At 47.5% G+C, this 17,434-nt stretch overlaps 13 non-coding genes across 13 annotated transcripts; all 13 read left to right on the forward strand.

Moving 5' to 3' along the window:
• The first annotated feature begins 164 nt into the window (after positions 1–164).
• On the forward strand, positions 165–236 carry TRNAP-UGG (transfer RNA proline (anticodon UGG)). Its single transcript has one exon. It is a non-coding gene; the product is annotated as a tRNA-Pro (tRNA).
• Positions 237–656: 420 nt separating this feature from the next.
• Positions 657–729, forward strand: TRNAV-CAC (transfer RNA valine (anticodon CAC)). Its single transcript has one exon. It is a non-coding gene; the product is annotated as a tRNA-Val (tRNA).
• Positions 730–2,048: 1,319 nt separating this feature from the next.
• On the forward strand, positions 2,049–2,120 carry TRNAP-UGG (transfer RNA proline (anticodon UGG)). Its single transcript has one exon. It is a non-coding gene; the product is annotated as a tRNA-Pro (tRNA).
• Positions 2,121–4,403: 2,283 nt separating this feature from the next.
• On the forward strand, positions 4,404–4,476 carry TRNAV-CAC (transfer RNA valine (anticodon CAC)). Its single transcript has one exon. It is a non-coding gene; the product is annotated as a tRNA-Val (tRNA).
• Positions 4,477–5,791: 1,315 nt separating this feature from the next.
• Positions 5,792–5,863, forward strand: TRNAP-UGG (transfer RNA proline (anticodon UGG)). The gene has a single exon. It is a non-coding gene; the product is annotated as a tRNA-Pro (tRNA).
• A 420-nt stretch (positions 5,864–6,283) lies between these two features.
• TRNAV-CAC (transfer RNA valine (anticodon CAC)) lies at positions 6,284–6,356 on the forward strand. The gene has a single exon. It is a non-coding gene; the product is annotated as a tRNA-Val (tRNA).
• Positions 6,357–7,681: 1,325 nt separating this feature from the next.
• On the forward strand, positions 7,682–7,753 carry TRNAP-UGG (transfer RNA proline (anticodon UGG)). The gene has a single exon. It is a non-coding gene; the product is annotated as a tRNA-Pro (tRNA).
• A 1,808-nt stretch (positions 7,754–9,561) lies between these two features.
• Positions 9,562–9,633, forward strand: TRNAP-UGG (transfer RNA proline (anticodon UGG)). Its single transcript has one exon. It is a non-coding gene; the product is annotated as a tRNA-Pro (tRNA).
• Positions 9,634–10,053: 420 nt separating this feature from the next.
• TRNAV-CAC (transfer RNA valine (anticodon CAC)) lies at positions 10,054–10,126 on the forward strand. The gene has a single exon. It is a non-coding gene; the product is annotated as a tRNA-Val (tRNA).
• A 3,172-nt stretch (positions 10,127–13,298) lies between these two features.
• TRNAP-UGG (transfer RNA proline (anticodon UGG)) lies at positions 13,299–13,370 on the forward strand. Its single transcript has one exon. It is a non-coding gene; the product is annotated as a tRNA-Pro (tRNA).
• Positions 13,371–13,790: 420 nt separating this feature from the next.
• On the forward strand, positions 13,791–13,863 carry TRNAV-CAC (transfer RNA valine (anticodon CAC)). The gene has a single exon. It is a non-coding gene; the product is annotated as a tRNA-Val (tRNA).
• Positions 13,864–15,188: 1,325 nt separating this feature from the next.
• Positions 15,189–15,260, forward strand: TRNAP-UGG (transfer RNA proline (anticodon UGG)). Its single transcript has one exon. It is a non-coding gene; the product is annotated as a tRNA-Pro (tRNA).
• Positions 15,261–17,068: 1,808 nt separating this feature from the next.
• Positions 17,069–17,140, forward strand: TRNAP-UGG (transfer RNA proline (anticodon UGG)). Its single transcript has one exon. It is a non-coding gene; the product is annotated as a tRNA-Pro (tRNA).
• Positions 17,141–17,434: the final 294 nt, after the last annotated feature.

Genomic DNA, 17,434 nt, shown 5'->3' on the forward strand with positions numbered 1-17,434 from the left:
CTGTGAAGACAGTCAGAGCGTGCCGACTGGGGCATTCATTTGGCTCATACACCGACAAGGCTTTCAGCGGCAGGAACAAACTTCAGGAATAGGCATTCTTGGCCTCGAATCCTAAGGGGGGTGCAAACGCTGAGGACAATTCCGTCAAATGCTCAAAGGACCGTGGCTCGTTGGTCTAGGGGTATGATTCTCGCTTTGGGTGCGAGAGGTCCCGGGTTCAAATCCCGGACGAGCCCAATCAAGGTGGTTAACTTGAGCTCCTTTTTTTTGTTTTTTCAATGTTATTTTCATTGGACAGACTCTCTGGTTTTCTCGGTAAGCAGTAGTCGATGAACAATTCACTTCCTGAACCTCTTTGCGTGCCATGTCCTTGCGACAAGCACTTTGTGTTCTCTGTTAGCTCTCAGTAACATTCCTTGATTTGCTTGTGAGTTTTGGCCGTCCGATCTCAAAGTGGAAATATGTCCTTCCCTCTGTACGCTGCATAGGCCCTCAGCTGGCATACTTGTATATGTGCGCATGCTTGATAGGACGTATGTTTTAGGCTGGATTGTGTGAGCTTCAGGCGCAAGGCATTTGATTAGTCTTTAAGCAGGTCCACTTGCACTGCCCTTTGCACCTGTTCTCCCAGTCCCTACAAAGGTGAGCAAGCAGCTGTTTCTGTAGTGTAGTGGTTATCACGTTCGCCTCACACGCGAAAGGTCCCCGGTTCGAGACCGGGCAGAAACACTCTCTGCTGGCATTTTACACAAAATAGTTTTTTTCCCCTTTTGTCACACACAAATGTAAAGTATGAACTTATTTGCGTTCCCATGGAAATAGCATATGCTCTCAAGAGCTTGAGAAATACACTGGGAAGGCAAGCATCCTCACATGTATTCTGTATATGGGGCCAATAAAAAAATGCACGCGCTTGCATTTTGTGTATGTAATGTTGCAGAGCACAGAGAGGATTTATTTTCCCTACTGCTGGGTATTTGGGTCTCTGGGATCACAGTTGGGTCCGCTCCGTCCTCTGAAATGGTCCATATTAGTTACATAGGTTAGTGTACCAAAGAAATAATACATTTTCATATACAGCTTCTTCATTTCTGTGTTCTGAGGGATTACCAGTTGTAAGAAATGCACTTGCCGGTACAGTGATTCCCTGGCTTTCTCTGGCCCGAGAAAGCTTTTCCTCTGAAGTGGGAACAGAAGTTGGACTGCTTCTGCTGAACTTCCTGAAAGCAGAGCTGGCGGGAGGAGGGACTTTTTGAGTGCTGGGAAAATTTGAGCTGGAAATTTGCATCGGCTGGACAGAGATTGCTTGGAGCAGCCAAAATATAATAACGGGCATGGCGCTCAAGTAAAGCAGAAAGCTTTTAGTATACACCTTTTGCACTCTTGTCAACGAAGCTGGGCTCTGTGAATGCTCACCCTACGCAAGAAAAGAGAACAGACTTTGCTGGTGACCTAAATATATCTCGCCTGATCGAGCACGATCGAGCTCTGAGTGAGCAGCTGTGCAATGGTCATCTTTACCAAAGGGGAGATGCTGCTTTTTCCAGTGTCACGCCCATGCTCTCAGGGCTGGAGGGAGGAGGGCTGCTTTTTGTTTTTACAGGCAAAAGGAAAGGCCCAGCCCTCAGAGCTTCTGCCAATGCAGATCCCAGCAGGTGCAAAATAAAGGCTCTCCCCCACCTTGCCAGCTGCAGATTGATCAGAAGACTGCTAGTCTAGTGTGTTGGGCCACTTTCTCTCTTCTGTGTATCGTCCCCTCTTATTACATAAACAGCATAAGAGGAATAAAGGAAGGAAGGAAGGAAGGAAGGAAGGAACAGTGTATCGCAAGCACCTTCCACCCTGATGTCAATGGGCCACCAACCTTCGGGATGAGGAGGAGACCTGTGAAGACAGTCAGAGCGTGCCGACTGGGGCATTCATTTGGCTCATACACCGACAAGGCTTTCAGCGGCAGGAACAAACTTCAGGAAAAGGCATTCTTGGCCTCGAATCCTAAGGGGGGTGCAAACGCTGAGGACAATTCCGTCAAATGCTCAAAGGACCGTGGCTCGTTGGTCTAGGGGTATGATTCTCGCTTTGGGTGCGAGAGGTCCCGGGTTCAAATCCCGGACGAGCCCAATCAAGGTGGTTAACTTGAGCTCCTTTTTTTTGTTTTTTCAATGTTATTTTCATTGGACAGACTCTCTGGTTTTCTCGGTAAGCAGTAGTCGATGAACAATTCACTTCCTGAACCTCTTTGCGTGCCATGTCCTTGCGACAAGCACTTTGTGTTCTCTGTTAGCTCTCAGTAACATTCCTTGATTTGCTTGTGAGTTTTGGCCGTCCGATCTCAAAGTGGAAATATGTCCTTCCCTCTGTACGCTGCATAGGCCCTCAGCTGGCATACTTGTATATGTGCGCATGCTTGATAGGACGTATGTTTTAGGCTGGATTGTGTGAGCTTCAGGCGCAAGGCATTTGATTAGTCTTTAAGCAGGTCCACTTGCACTGCCCTTTGCACCTGTTCTCCCAGTCCCTACAAAGGTGAGCAAGCAGCTGTTTCTGTAGTGTAGTGGTTATCACGGTCGCCTCACACGCGAAAGGTCCCCGGTTCGAGACCGGGCAGAAACACTCTCTGCTGGCATTTTACACAAAATAGTTTTTTTCCCCTTTTGTCACACACAAATGTAAAGTATGAACTTATTTGCGTTCTCATGGAAATAGCATATGCTCTCAAGAGCTTGAGAAATACACTGGGAAGGCAAGCATCCTCACATGTATTCTGTATATGGGGCCAATAAAAAAATGCACGCGCTTGCATTTTGTGTATGTAATGTTGCAGAGCACAGAGAGGATTTATTTTCCCTACTGCTGGGTATTTGGGTCTCTGGGATCACAGTTGGGTCCGCTCCGTCCTCTGAAATGGTCCATATTAGTTACATAGGTTAGTGTACCAAAGAAATAATACATTTTCATATACAGCTTCTTCATTTCTGTGTTCTGAGGGATTACCAGTTGTAAGAAATGCACTTGCCGGTACAGTGATTCCCTGGCTTTCTCTGGCCCGAGAAAGCTTTTCCTCTGAAGTGGGAACAGAAGTTGGACTGCTTCTGCTGAACTTCCTGAAAGCAGAGCTGGAGGGAGGAGGGACTTTTTGAGTGCTGGGAAAATTTGAGCTGGAAATTTGCATCGGCTGGACAGAGATTGCTTGGAGCAGCCAAAATATAATAACGGCCATGGCGCTCAAGTAAAGCAGAAAGCTTTTAGTATACACCTTTTGCACTCTTGTCAACGAAGCTGGGCTCTGTGAATGCTCACCCTACGCAAGAAAAGAGAACAGACTTTGCTGGTGACCTAAATATATCTCGCCTGATCGAGCACGATCGAGCTCTGAGTGAGCAGCTGTGCAATGGTCATCTTTACCAAAGGGGAGATGCTGCTTTTTCCAGTGTCACGCCCATGCTCTCAGGGCTGGAGGGAGGAGGGCTGCTTTTTGTTTTTACAGGCAAAAGGAAAGGCCCAGCCCTCAGAGCTTCTGCCAATGCAGATCCCAGCAGGTGCAAAATAAAGGCTCTCCCCCACCTTGCCAGCTGCAGATTGATCAGAAGACTGCTAGTCTAGTGTGTTGGGCCACTTTCTCTCTTCTGTGTATCGTCCCCTCTTATTACATAAACAGCATAAGAGGAATAAAGGAAGGAAGGAAGGAAGGAAGGAACAGTGTATCGCAAGCACCTTCCACCCTGATGTCAATGGGCCACCAACCTTCGGGATGAGGAGGAGACCTGTGAAGACAGTCAGAGCGTGCCGACTGGGGCATTCATTTGGCTCATACACCGACAAGGCTTTCAGCGGCAGGAACAAACTTCAGGAATAGGCATTCTTGGCCTCGAATCCTAAGGGGGTGCAAACGCTGAGGACAATTCCGTCAAATGCTCAAAGGACCGTGGCTCGTTGGTCTAGGGGTATGATTCTCGCTTTGGGTGCGAGAGGTCCCCGAGCCCAATCAAGGTGGTTAACTTGAGCTCCTTTTTTTTGTTTTTTCAATGTTATTTTCATTGGACAGACTCTCTGGTTTTCTCGGTAAGCAGTAGTCGATGAACAATTCACTTCCTGAACCTCTTTGCGTGCCATGTCCTTGCGACAAGCACTTTGTGTTCTCTGTTAGCTCTCAGTAACATTCCTTGATTTGCTTGTGAGTTTTGGCCGTCCGATCTCAAAGTGGAAATATGTCCTTCCCTCTGTACGCTGCATAGGCCCTCAGCTGGCATACTTGTATATGTGCGCATGCTTGATAGGACGTATGTTTTAGGCTGGATTGTGTGAGCTTCAGGCGCAAGGCATTTGATTAGTCTTTAAGCAGGTCCACTTGCACTGCCCTTTGCACCTGTTCTCCCAGTCCCTACAAAGGTGAGCAAGCAGCTGTTTCTGTAGTGTAGTGGTTATCACGTTCGCCTCACACGCGAAAGGTCCCCGGTTCGAGACCGGGCAGAAACACTCTCTGCTGGCATTTTACACAAAATAGTTTTTTTCCCCTTTTGTCACACACAAATGTAAAGTATGAACTTATTTGCGTTCCCATGGAAATAGCATATGCTCTCAAGAGCTTGAGAAATACACTGGGAAGGCAAGCATCCTCACATGTATTCTGTATATGGGGCCAATAAAAAAATGCACGCGCTTGCATTTTGTGTATGTAATGTTGCAGAGCACAGAGAGGATTTATTTTCCCTACTGCTGGGTATTTGGGTCTCTGGGATCACAGTTGGGTCCGCTCCGTCCTCTGAAATGGTCCATATTAGTTACATAGGTTAGTGTACCAAAGAAATAATACATTTTCATATACAGCTTCTTCATTTCTGTGTTCTGAGGGATTACCAGTTGTAAGAAATGCACTTGCCGGTACAGTGATTCCCTGGCTTTCTCTGGCCCGAGAAAGCTTTTCCTCTGAAGTGGGAACAGAAGTTGGACTGCTTCTGCTGAACTTCCTGAAAGCAGAGCTGGCGGGAGGAGGGACTTTTTGAGTGCTGGGAAAATTTGAGCTGGAAATTTGCATCGGCTGGACAGAGATTGCTTGGAGCAGCCAAAATATAATAACGGCCATGGCGCTCAAGTAAAGCAGAAAGCTTTTAGTATACACCTTTTGCACTCTTGTCAACGAAGCTGGGCTCTGTGAATGCTCACCCTACGCAAGAAAAGAGAACAGACTTTGCTGGTGACCTAAATATATCTCGCCTGATCGAGCACGATCGAGCTCTGAGTGAGCAGCTGTGCAATGGTCATCTTTACCAAAGGGGAGATGCTGCTTTTTCCAGTGTCACGCCCATGCTCTCAGGGCTGGAGGGAGGAGGGCTGCTTTTTGTTTTTACAGGCAAAAGGAAAGGCCCAGCCCTCAGAGCTTCTGCCAATGCAGATCCCAGCAGGTGCAAAATAAAGGCTCTCCCCCACCTTGCCAGCTGCAGATTGATCAGAAGACTGCTAGTCTAGTGTGTTGGGCCACTTTCTCTCTTCTGTGTATCGTCCCCTCTTATTACATAAACAGCATAAGAGGAATAAAGGAAGGAAGGAAGGAAGGAAGGAACAGTGTATCGCAAGCACCTTCCACCCTGATGTCAATGGGCCACCAACCTTCGGGATGAGGAGGAGACCTGTGAAGACAGTCAGAGCGTGCCGACTGGGGCATTCATTTGGCTCATACACCGACAAGGCTTTCAGCGGCAGGAACAAACTTCAGGAATAGGCATTCTTGGCCTCGAATCCTAAGGGGGGTGCAAACGCTGAGGACAATTCCGTCAAATGCTCAAAGGACCGTGGCTCGTTGGTCTAGGGGTATGATTCTCGCTTTGGGTGCGAGAGGTCCCGGGTTCAAATCCCGGACGAGCCCAATCAAGGTGGTTAACTTGAGCTCCTTTTTTTTGTTTTTTCAATGTTATTTTCATTGGACAGACTCTCTGGTTTTCTCGGTAAGCAGTAGTCGATGAACAATTCACTTCCTGAACCTCTTTGCGTGCCATGTCCTTGCGACAAGCACTTTGTGTTCTCTGTTAGCTCTCAGTAACATTCCTTGATTTGCTTGTGAGTTTTGGCCGTCCGATCTCAAAGTGGAAATATGTCCTTCCCTCTGTACGCTGCATAGGCCCTCAGCTGGCATACTTGTATATGTGCGCATGCTTGATAGGACGTATGTTTTAGGCTGGATTGTGTGAGCTTCAGGCGCAAGGCATTTGATTAGTCTTTAAGCAGGTCCACTTGCACTGCCCTTTGCACCTGTTCTCCCAGTCCCTACAAAGGTGAGCAAGCAGCTGTTTCTGTAGTGTAGTGGTTATCACGTTCGCCTCACACGCGAAAGGTCCCCGGTTCGAGACCGGGCAGAAACACTCTCTGCTGGCATTTTACACAAAATAGTTTTTTTCCCCTTTTGTCACACACAAATGTAAAGTATGAACTTATTTGCGTTCCCATGGAAATAGCATATGCTCTCAAGAGCTTGAGAAATACACTGGGAAGGCAAGCATCCTCACATGTATTCTGTATATGGGGCCAATAAAAAAATGCACGCGCTTGCATTTTGTGTATGTAATGTTGCAGAGCACAGAGAGGATTTATTTTCCCTACTGCTGGGTATTTGGGTCTCTGGGATCACAGTTGGGTCCGCTCCGTCCTCTGAAATGGTCCATATTAGTTACATAGGTTAGTGTACCAAAGAAATAATACATTTTCATATACAGCTTCTTCATTTCTGTGTTCTGAGGGATTACCAGTTGTAAGAAATGCACTTGCCGGTACAGTGATTCCCTGGCTTTCTCTGGCCCGAGAAAGCTTTTCCTCTGAAGTGGGAACAGAAGTTGGACTGCTTCTGCTGAACTTCCTGAAAGCAGAGCTGGCGGGAGGAGGGACTTTTTGAGTGCTGGGAAAATTTGAGCTGGAAATTTGCATCGGCTGGACAGAGATTGCTTGGAGCAGCCAAAATATAATAACGGGCATGGCGCTCAAGTAAAGCAGAAAGCTTTTAGTATACACCTTTTGCACTCTTGTCAACGAAGCTGGGCTCTGTGAATGCTCACCCTACGCAAGAAAAGAGAACAGACTTTGCTGGTGACCTAAATATATCTCGCCTGATCGAGCCTGATCGAGCACGATCGAGCTCTGAGTGAGCAGCTGTGCAATGGTCATCTTTACCAAAGGGGAGATGCTGCTTTTTCCAGTGTCACGCCCATGCTCTCAGGGCTGGAGGGAGGAGGGCTGCTTTTTGTTTTTACAGGCAAAAGGAAAGGCCCAGCCCTCAGAGCTTCTGCCAATGCAGATCCCAGCAGGTGCAAAATAAAGGCTCTCCCCCACCTTGCCAGCTGCAGATTGATCAGAAGACTGCTAGTCTAGTGTGTTGGGCCACTTTCTCTCTTCTGTGTATCGTCCCCTCTTATTACATAAACAGCATAAGAGGAATAAAGGAAGGAAGGAAGGAAGGAAGGAACAGTGTATCGCAAGCACCTTCCACCCTGATGTCAATGGGCCACCAACCTTCGGGATGAGGAGGAGACCTGTGAAGACAGTCAGAGCGTGCCGACTGGGGCATTCATTTGGCTCATACACCGACAAGGCTTTCAGCGGCAGGAACAAACTTCAGGAAAAGGCATTCTTGGCCTCGAATCCTAAGGGGGGTGCAAACGCTGAGGACAATTCCGTCAAATGCTCAAAGGACCGTGGCTCGTTGGTCTAGGGGTATGATTCTCGCTTTGGGTGCGAGAGGTCCCGGGTTCAAATCCCGGACGAGCCCAATCAAGGTGGTTAACTTGAGCTCCTTTTTTTTGTTTTTTCAATGTTATTTTCATTGGACAGACTCTCTGGTTTTCTCGGTAAGCAGTAGTCGATGAACAATTCACTTCCTGAACCTCTTTGCGTGCCATGTCCTTGCGACAAGCACTTTGTGTTCTCTGTTAGCTCTCAGTAACATTCCTTGATTTGCTTGTGAGTTTTGGCCGTCCGATCTCAAAGTGGAAATATGTCCTTCCCTCTGTACGCTGCATAGGCCCTCAGCTGGCATACTTGTATATGTGCGCATGCTTGATAGGACGTATGTTTTAGGCTGGATTGTGTGAGCTTCAGGCGCAAGGCATTTGATTAGTCTTTAAGCAGGTCCACTTGCACTGCCCTTTGCACCTGTTCTCCCAGTCCCTACAAAGGTGAGCAAGCAGCTGTTTCTGTAGTGTAGTGGTTATCACGGTCGCCTCACACGCGAAAGGTCCCCGGTTCGAGACCGGGCAGAAACACTCTCTGCTGGCATTTTACACAAAATAGTTTTTTTCCCCTTTTGTCACACACAAATGTAAAGTATGAACTTATTTGCGTTCTCATGGAAATAGCATATGCTCTCAAGAGCTTGAGAAATACACTGGGAAGGCAAGCATCCTCACATGTATTCTGTATATGGGGCCAATAAAAAAATGCACGCGCTTGCATTTTGTGTATGTAATGTTGCAGAGCACAGAGAGGATTTATTTTCCCTACTGCTGGGTATTTGGGTCTCTGGGATCACAGTTGGGTCCGCTCCGTCCTCTGAAATGGTCCATATTAGTTACATAGGTTAGTGTACCAAAGAAATAATACATTTTCATATACAGCTTCTTCATTTCTGTGTTCTGAGGGATTACCAGTTGTAAGAAATGCACTTGCCGGTACAGTGATTCCCTGGCTTTCTCTGGCCCGAGAAAGCTTTTCCTCTGAAGTGGGAACAGAAGTTGGACTGCTTCTGCTGAACTTCCTGAAAGCAGAGCTGGAGGGAGGAGGGACTTTTTGAGTGCTGGGAAAATTTGAGCTGGAAATTTGCATCGGCTGGACAGAGATTGCTTGGAGCAGCCAAAATATAATAACGGCCATGGCGCTCAAGTAAAGCAGAAAGCTTTTAGTATACACCTTTTGCACTCTTGTCAACGAAGCTGGGCTCTGTGAATGCTCACCCTACGCAAGAAAAGAGAACAGACTTTGCTGGTGACCTAAATATATCTCGCCTGATCGAGCACGATCGAGCTCTGAGTGAGCAGCTGTGCAATGGTCATCTTTACCAAAGGGGAGATGCTGCTTTTTCCAGTGTCACGCCCATGCTCTCAGGGCTGGAGGGAGGAGGGCTGCTTTTTGTTTTTACAGGCAAAAGGAAAGGCCCAGCCCTCAGAGCTTCTGCCAATGCAGATCCCAGCAGGTGCAAAATAAAGGCTCTCCCCCACCTTGCCAGCTGCAGATTGATCAGAAGACTGCTAGTCTAGTGTGTTGGGCCACTTTCTCTCTTCTGTGTATCGTCCCCTCTTATTACATAAACAGCATAAGAGGAATAAAGGAAGGAAGGAAGGAAGGAAGGAACAGTGTATCGCAAGCACCTTCCACCCTGATGTCAATGGGCCACCAACCTTCGGGATGAGGAGGAGACCTGTGAAGACAGTCAGAGCGTGCCGACTGGGGCATTCATTTGGCTCATACACCGACAAGGCTTTCAGCGGCAGGAACAAACTTCAGGAATAGGCATTCTTGGCCTCGAATCCTAAGGGGGGTGCAAACGCTGAGGACAATTCCGTCAAATGCTCAAAGGACCGTGGCTCGTTGGTCTAGGGGTATGATTCTCGCTTTGGGTGCGAGAGGTCCCGGGTTCAAATCCCGGACGAGCCCAATCAAGGTGGTTAACTTGAGCTCCTTTTTTTTGTTTTTTCAATGTTATTTTCATTGGACAGACTCTCTGGTTTTCTCGGTAAGCAGTAGTCGATGAACAATTCACTTCCTGAACCTCTTTGCGTGCCATGTCCTTGCGACAAGCACTTTGTGTTCTCTGTTAGCTCTCAGTAACATTCCTTGATTTGCTTGTGAGTTTTGGCCGTCCGATCTCAAAGTGGAAATATGTCCTTCCCTCTGTACGCTGCATAGGCCCTCAGCTGGCATACTTGTATATGTGCGCATGCTTGATAGGACGTATGTTTTAGGCTGGATTGTGTGAGCTTCAGGCGCAAGGCATTTGATTAGTCTTTAAGCAGGTCCACTTGCACTGCCCTTTGCACCTGTTCTCCCAGTCCCTACAAAGGTGAGCAAGCAGCTGTTTCTGTAGTGTAGTGGTTATCACGTTCGCCTCACACGCGAAAGGTCCCCGGTTCGAGACCGGGCAGAAACACTCTCTGCTGGCATTTTACACAAAATAGTTTTTTTCCCCTTTTGTCACACACAAATGTAAAGTATGAACTTATTTGCGTTCCCATGGAAATAGCATATGCTCTCAAGAGCTTGAGAAATACACTGGGAAGGCAAGCATCCTCACATGTATTCTGTATATGGGGCCAATAAAAAAATGCACGCGCTTGCATTTTGTGTATGTAATGTTGCAGAGCACAGAGAGGATTTATTTTCCCTACTGCTGGGTATTTGGGTCTCTGGGATCACAGTTGGGTCCGCTCCGTCCTCTGAAATGGTCCATATTAGTTACATAGGTTAGTGTACCAAAGAAATAATACATTTTCATATACAGCTTCTTCATTTCTGTGTTCTGAGGGATTACCAGTTGTAAGAAATGCACTTGCCGGTACAGTGATTCCCTGGCTTTCTCTGGCCCGAGAAAGCTTTTCCTCTGAAGTGGGAACAGAAGTTGGACTGCTTCTGCTGAACTTCCTGAAAGCAGAGCTGGCGGGAGGAGGGACTTTTTGAGTGCTGGGAAAATTTGAGCTGGAAATTTGCATCGGCTGGACAGAGATTGCTTGGAGCAGCCAAAATATAATAACGGGCATGGCGCTCAAGTAAAGCAGAAAGCTTTTAGTATACACCTTTTGCACTCTTGTCAACGAAGCTGGGCTCTGTGAATGCTCACCCTACGCAAGAAAAGAGAACAGACTTTGCTGGTGACCTAAATATATCTCGCCTGATCGAGCCTGATCGAGCACGATCGAGCTCTGAGTGAGCAGCTGTGCAATGGTCATCTTTACCAAAGGGGAGATGCTGCTTTTTCCAGTGTCACGCCCATGCTCTCAGGGCTGGAGGGAGGAGGGCTGCTTTTTGTTTTTACAGGCAAAAGGAAAGGCCCAGCCCTCAGAGCTTCTGCCAATGCAGATCCCAGCAGGTGCAAAATAAAGGCTCTCCCCCACCTTGCCAGCTGCAGATTGATCAGAAGACTGCTAGTCTAGTGTGTTGGGCCACTTTCTCTCTTCTGTGTATCGTCCCCTCTTATTACATAAACAGCATAAGAGGAATAAAGGAAGGAAGGAAGGAAGGAAGGAACAGTGTATCGCAAGCACCTTCCACCCTGATGTCAATGGGCCACCAACCTTCGGGATGAGGAGGAGACCTGTGAAGACAGTCAGAGCGTGCCGACTGGGGCATTCATTTGGCTCATACACCGACAAGGCTTTCAGCGGCAGGAACAAACTTCAGGAAAAGGCATTCTTGGCCTCGAATCCTAAGGGGGGTGCAAACGCTGAGGACAATTCCGTCAAATGCTCAAAGGACCGTGGCTCGTTGGTCTAGGGGTATGAAATCCCGGACGAGCCCAATCAAGGTGGTTAACTTGAGCTCCTTTTTTTTGTTTTTTCAATGTTATTTTCATTGGACAGACTCTCTGGTTTTCTCGGTAAGCAGTAGTCGATGAACAATTCACTTCCTGAACCTCTTTGCGTGCCATGTCCTTGCGACAAGCACTTTGTGTTCTCTGTTAGCTCTCAGTAACATTCCTTGATTTGCTTGTGAGTTTTGGCCGTCCGATCTCAAAGTGGAAATATGTCCTTCCCTCTGTACGCTGCATAGGCCCTCAGCTGGCATACTTGTATATGTGCGCATGCTTGATAGGACGTATGTTTTAGGCTGGATTGTGTGAGCTTCAGGCGCAAGGCATTTGATTAGTCTTTAAGCAGGTCCACTTGCACTGCCCTTTGCACCTGTTCTCCCAGTCCCTACAAAGGTGAGCAAGCAGCTGTTTCTGTAGTGTAGAGGTTATCACGGTCGCCTCACACGCGAAAGGTCCCCGGTTCGAGACCGGGCAGAAACACTCTCTGCTGGCATTTTACACAAAATAGTTTTTTTCCCCTTTTGTCACACACAAATGTAAAGTATGAACTTATTTGCGTTCTCATGGAAATAGCATATGCTCTCAAGAGCTTGAGAAATACACTGGGAAGGCAAGCATCCTCACATGTATTCTGTATATGGGGCCAATAAAAAAATGCACGCGCTTGCATTTTGTGTATGTAATGTTGCAGAGCACAGAGAGGATTTATTTTCCCTACTGCTGGGTATTTGGGTCTCTGGGATCACAGTTGGGTCCGCTCCGTCCTCTGAAATGGTCCATATTAGTTACATAGGTTAGTGTACCAAAGAAATAATACATTTTCATATACAGCTTCTTCATTTCTGTGTTCTGAGGGATTACCAGTTGTAAGAAATGCACTTGCCGGTACAGTGATTCCCTGGCTTTCTCTGGCCCGAGAAAGCTTTTCCTCTGAAGTGGGAACAGAAGTTGGACTGCTTCTGCTGAACTTCCTGAAAGCAGAGCTGGAGGGAGGAGGGACTTTTTGAGTGCTGGGAAAATTTGAGCTGGAAATTTGCATCGGCTGGACAGAGATTGCTTGGAGCAGCCAAAATATAATAACGGCCATGGCGCTCAAGTAAAGCAGAAAGCTTTTAGTATACACCTTTTGCACTCTTGTCAACGAAGCTGGGCTCTGTGAATGCTCACCCTACGCAAGAAAAGAGAACAGACTTTGCTGGTGACCTAAATATATCTCGCCTGATCGAGCACGATCGAGCTCTGAGTGAGCAGCTGTGCAATGGTCATCTTTACCAAAGGGGAGATGCTGCTTTTTCCAGTGTCACGCCCATGCTCTCAGGGCTGGAGGGAGGAGGGCTGCTTTTTGTTTTTACAGGCAAAAGGAAAGGCCCAGCCCTCAGAGCTTCTGCCAATGCAGATCCCAGCAGGTGCAAAATAAAGGCTCTCCCCCACCTTGCCAGCTGCAGATTGATCAGAAGACTGCTAGTCTAGTGTGTTGGGCCACTTTCTCTCTTCTGTGTATCGTCCCCTCTTATTACATAAACAGCATAAGAGGAATAAAGGAAGGAAGGAAGGAAGGAAGGAACAGTGTATCGCAAGCACCTTCCACCCTGATGTCAATGGGCCACCAACCTTCGGGATGAGGAGGAGACCTGTGAAGACAGTCAGAGCGTGCCGACTGGGGCATTCATTTGGCTCATACACCGACAAGGCTTTCAGCGGCAGGAACAAACTTCAGGAATAGGCATTCTTGGCCTCGAATCCTAAGGGGGGTGCAAACGCTGAGGACAATTCCGTCAAATGCTCAAAGGACCGTGGCTCGTTGGTCTAGGGGTATGATTCTTGCTTTGGGTGCGAGAGGTCCCGGGTTCAAATCCCGGACGAGCCCAATCAAGGTGGTTAACTTGAGCTCCTTTTTTTTGTTTTTTCAATGTTATTTTCATTGGACAGACTCTCTGGTTTTCTCGGTAAGCAGTAGTCGATGAACAATTCACTTCCTGAACCTCTTTGCGTGCCATGTCCTTGCGACAAGCACTTTGTGTTCTCTGTTAGCTCTCAGTAACATTCCTTGATTTGCTTGTGAGTTTTGGCCGTCCGATCTCAAAGTGGAAATATGTCCTTCCCTCTGTACGCTGCATAGGCCCTCAGCTGGCATACTTGTATATGTGCGCATGCTTGATAGGACGTATGTTTTAGGCTGGATTGTGTGAGCTTCAGGCGCAAGGCATTTGATTAGTCTTTAAGCAGGTCCACTTGCACTGCCCTTTGCACCTGTTCTCCCAGTCCCTACAAAGGTGAGCAAGCAGCTGTTTCTGTAGTGTAGTGGTTATCACGTTCGCCTCACACGCGAAAGGTCCCCGGTTCGAGACCGGGCAGAAACACTCTCTGCTGGCATTTTACACAAAATAGTTTTTTTCCCCTTTTGTCACACACAAATGTAAAGTATGAACTTATTTGCGTTCCCATGGAAATAGCATATGCTCTCAAGAGCTTGAGAAATACACTGGGAAGGCAAGCATCCTCACATGTATTCTGTATATGGGGCCAATAAAAAAATGCACGCACTTGCATTTTGTGTATGTAATGTTGCAGAGCACAGAGAGGATTTATTTTCCCTACTGCTGGGTATTTGGGTCTCTGGGATCACAGTTGGGTCCGCTCCGTCCTCTGAAATGGTCCATATTAGTTACATAGGTTAGTGTACCAAAGAAATAATACATTTTCATATACAGCTTCTTCATTTCTGTGTTCTGAGGGATTACCAGTTGTAAGAAATGCACTTGCCGGTACAGTGATTCCCTGGCTTTCTCTGGCCCGAGAAAGCTTTTCCTCTGAAGTGGGAACAGAAGTTGGACTGCTTCTGCTGAACTTCCTGAAAGCAGAGCTGGCGGGAGGAGGGACTTTTTGAGTGCTGGGAAAATTTGAGCTGGAAATTTGCATCGGCTGGACAGAGATTGCTTGGAGCAGCCAAAATATAATAACGGCCATGGCGCTCAAGTAAAGCAGAAAGCTTTTAGTATACACCTTTTGCACTCTTGTCAACGAAGCTGGGCTCTGTGAATGCTCACCCTACGCAAGAAAAGAGAACAGACTTTGCTGGTGACCTAAATATATCTCGCCTGATCGAGCCTGATCGAGCACGATCGAGCTCTGAGTGAGCAGCTGTGCAATGGTCATCTTTACCAAAGGGGAGATGCTGCTTTTTCCAGTGTCACGCCCATGCTCTCAGGGCTGGAGGGAGGAGGGCTGCTTTTTGTTTTTACAGGCAAAAGGAAAGGCCCAGCCCTCAGAGCTTCTGCCAATGCAGATCCCAGCAGGTGCAAAATAAAGGCTCTCCCCCACCTTGCCAGCTGCAGATTGATCAGAAGACTGCTAGTCTAGTGTGTTGGGCCACTTTCTCTCTTCTGTGTATCGTCCCCTCTTATTACATAAACAGCATAAGAGGAATAAAGGAAGGAAGGAAGGAAGGAAGGAACAGTGTATCGCAAGCACCTTCCACCCTGATGTCAATGGGCCACCAACCTTCGGGATGAGGAGGAGACCTGTGAAGACAGTCAGAGCGTGCCGACTGGGGCATTCATTTGGCTCATACACCGACAAGGCTTTCAGCGGCAGGAACAAACTTCAGGAAAAGGCATTCTTGGCCTCGAATCCTAAGGGGGGTGCAAACGCTGAGGACAATTCCGTCAAATGCTCAAAGGACCGTGGCTCGTTGGTCTAGGGGTATGATTCTCGCTTTGGGTGCGAGAGGTCCCGGGTTCAAATCCCGGACGAGCCCAATCAAGGTGGTTAACTTGAGCTCCTTTTTTTTGTTTTTTCAATGTTATTTTCATTGGACAGACTCTCTGGTTTTCTCGGTAAGCAGTAGTCGATGAACAATTCACTTCCTGAACCTCTTTGCGTGCCATGTCCTTGCGACAAGCACTTTGTGTTCTCTGTTAGCTCTCAGTAACATTCCTTGATTTGCTTGTGAGTTTTGGCCGTCCGATCTCAAAGTGGAAATATGTCCTTCCCTCTGTACGCTGCATAGGCCCTCAGCTGGCATACTTGTATATGTGCGCATGCTTGATAGGACGTATGTTTTAGGCTGGATTGTGTGAGCTTCAGGCGCAAGGCATTTGATTAGTCTTTAAGCAGGTCCACTTGCACTGCCCTTTGCACCTGTTCTCCCAGTCCCTACAAAGGTGAGCAAGCAGCTGTTTCTGTAGTGTAGTGGTTATCACGGTCGCCTCACACGCGAAAGGTCCCCGGTTCGAGACCGGGCAGAAACACTCTCTGCTGGCATTTTACACAAAATAGTTTTTTTCCCCTTTTGTCACACACAAATGTAAAGTATGAACTTATTTGCGTTCTCATGGAAATAGCATATGCTCTCAAGAGCTTGAGAAATACACTGGGAAGGCAAGCATCCTCACATGTATTCTGTATATGGGGCCAATAAAAAAATGCACGCGCTTGCATTTTGTGTATGTAATGTTGCAGAGCACAGAGAGGATTTATTTTCCCTACTGCTGGGTATTTGGGTCTCTGGGATCACAGTTGGGTCCGCTCCGTCCTCTGAAATGGTCCATATTAGTTACATAGGTTAGTGTACCAAAGAAATAATACATTTTCATATACAGCTTCTTCATTTCTGTGTTCTGAGGGATTACCAGTTGTAAGAAATGCACTTGCCGGTACAGTGATTCCCTGGCTTTCTCTGGCCCGAGAAAGCTTTTCCTCTGAAGTGGGAACAGAAGTTGGACTGCTTCTGCTGAACTTCCTGAAAGCAGAGCTGGCGGGAGGAGGGACTTTTTGAGTGCTGGGAAAATTTGAGCTGGAAATTTGCATCGGCTGGACAGAGATTGCTTGGAGCAGCCAAAATATAATAACGGCCATGGCGCTCAAGTAAAGCAGAAAGCTTTTAGTATACACCTTTTGCACTCTTGTCAACGAAGCTGGGCTCTGTGAATGCTCACCCTACGCAAGAAAAGAGAACAGACTTTGCTGGTGACCTAAATATATCTCGCCTGATCGAGCACGATCGAGCTCTGAGTGAGCAGCTGTGCAATGGTCATCTTTACCAAAGGGGAGATGCTGCTTTTTCCAGTGTCACGCCCATGCTCTCAGGGCTGGAGGGAGGAGGGCTGCTTTTTGTTTTTACAGGCAAAAGGAAAGGCCCAGCCCTCAGAGCTTCTGCCAATGCAGATCCCAGCAGGTGCAAAATAAAGGCTCTCCCCCACCTTGCCAGCTGCAGATTGATCAGAAGACTGCTAGTCTAGTGTGTTGGGCCACTTTCTCTCTTCTGTGTATCGTCCCCTCTTATTACATAAACAGCATAAGAGGAATAAAGGAAGGAAGGAAGGAAGGAAGGAACAGTGTATCGCAAGCACCTTCCACCCTGATGTCAATGGGCCACCAACCTTCGGGATGAGGAGGAGACCTGTGAAGACAGTCAGAGCGTGCCGACTGGGGCATTCATTTGGCTCATACACCGACAAGGCTTTCAGCGGCAGGAACAAACTTCAGGAATAGGCATTCTTGGCCTCGAATCCTAAGGGGGGTGCAAACGCTGAGGACAATTCCGTCAAATGCTCAAAGGACCGTGGCTCGTTGGTCTAGGGGTATGATTCTCGCTTTGGGTGCGAGAGGTCCCGGGTTCAAATCCTGGACGAGCCCAATCAAGGTGGTTAACTTGAGCTCCTTTTTTTTGTTTTTTCAATGTTATTTTCATTGGACAGACTCTCTGGTTTTCTCGGTAAGCAGTAGTCGATGAACAATTCACTTCCTGAACCTCTTTGCGTGCCATGTCCTTGCGACAAGCACTTTGTGTTCTCTGTTAGCTCTCAGTAACATTCCTTGATTTGCTTGTGAGTTTTGGCCGTCCGATCTCAAAGTGGAAATATGTCCTTCCCTCTGTACGCTGCATAGGCCCTCAGCTGGCATACTTGTATATGTGCGCATGCTTGATAG

Source organism: Ambystoma mexicanum, chromosome 2q, assembly GCF_040938575.1.
Source record: "Ambystoma mexicanum isolate Mex_15411 chromosome 2q, UKY_AmexF1_1, whole genome shotgun sequence".
Lineage (NCBI taxonomy): Eukaryota > Metazoa > Chordata > Amphibia > Caudata > Ambystomatidae > Ambystoma > Ambystoma mexicanum.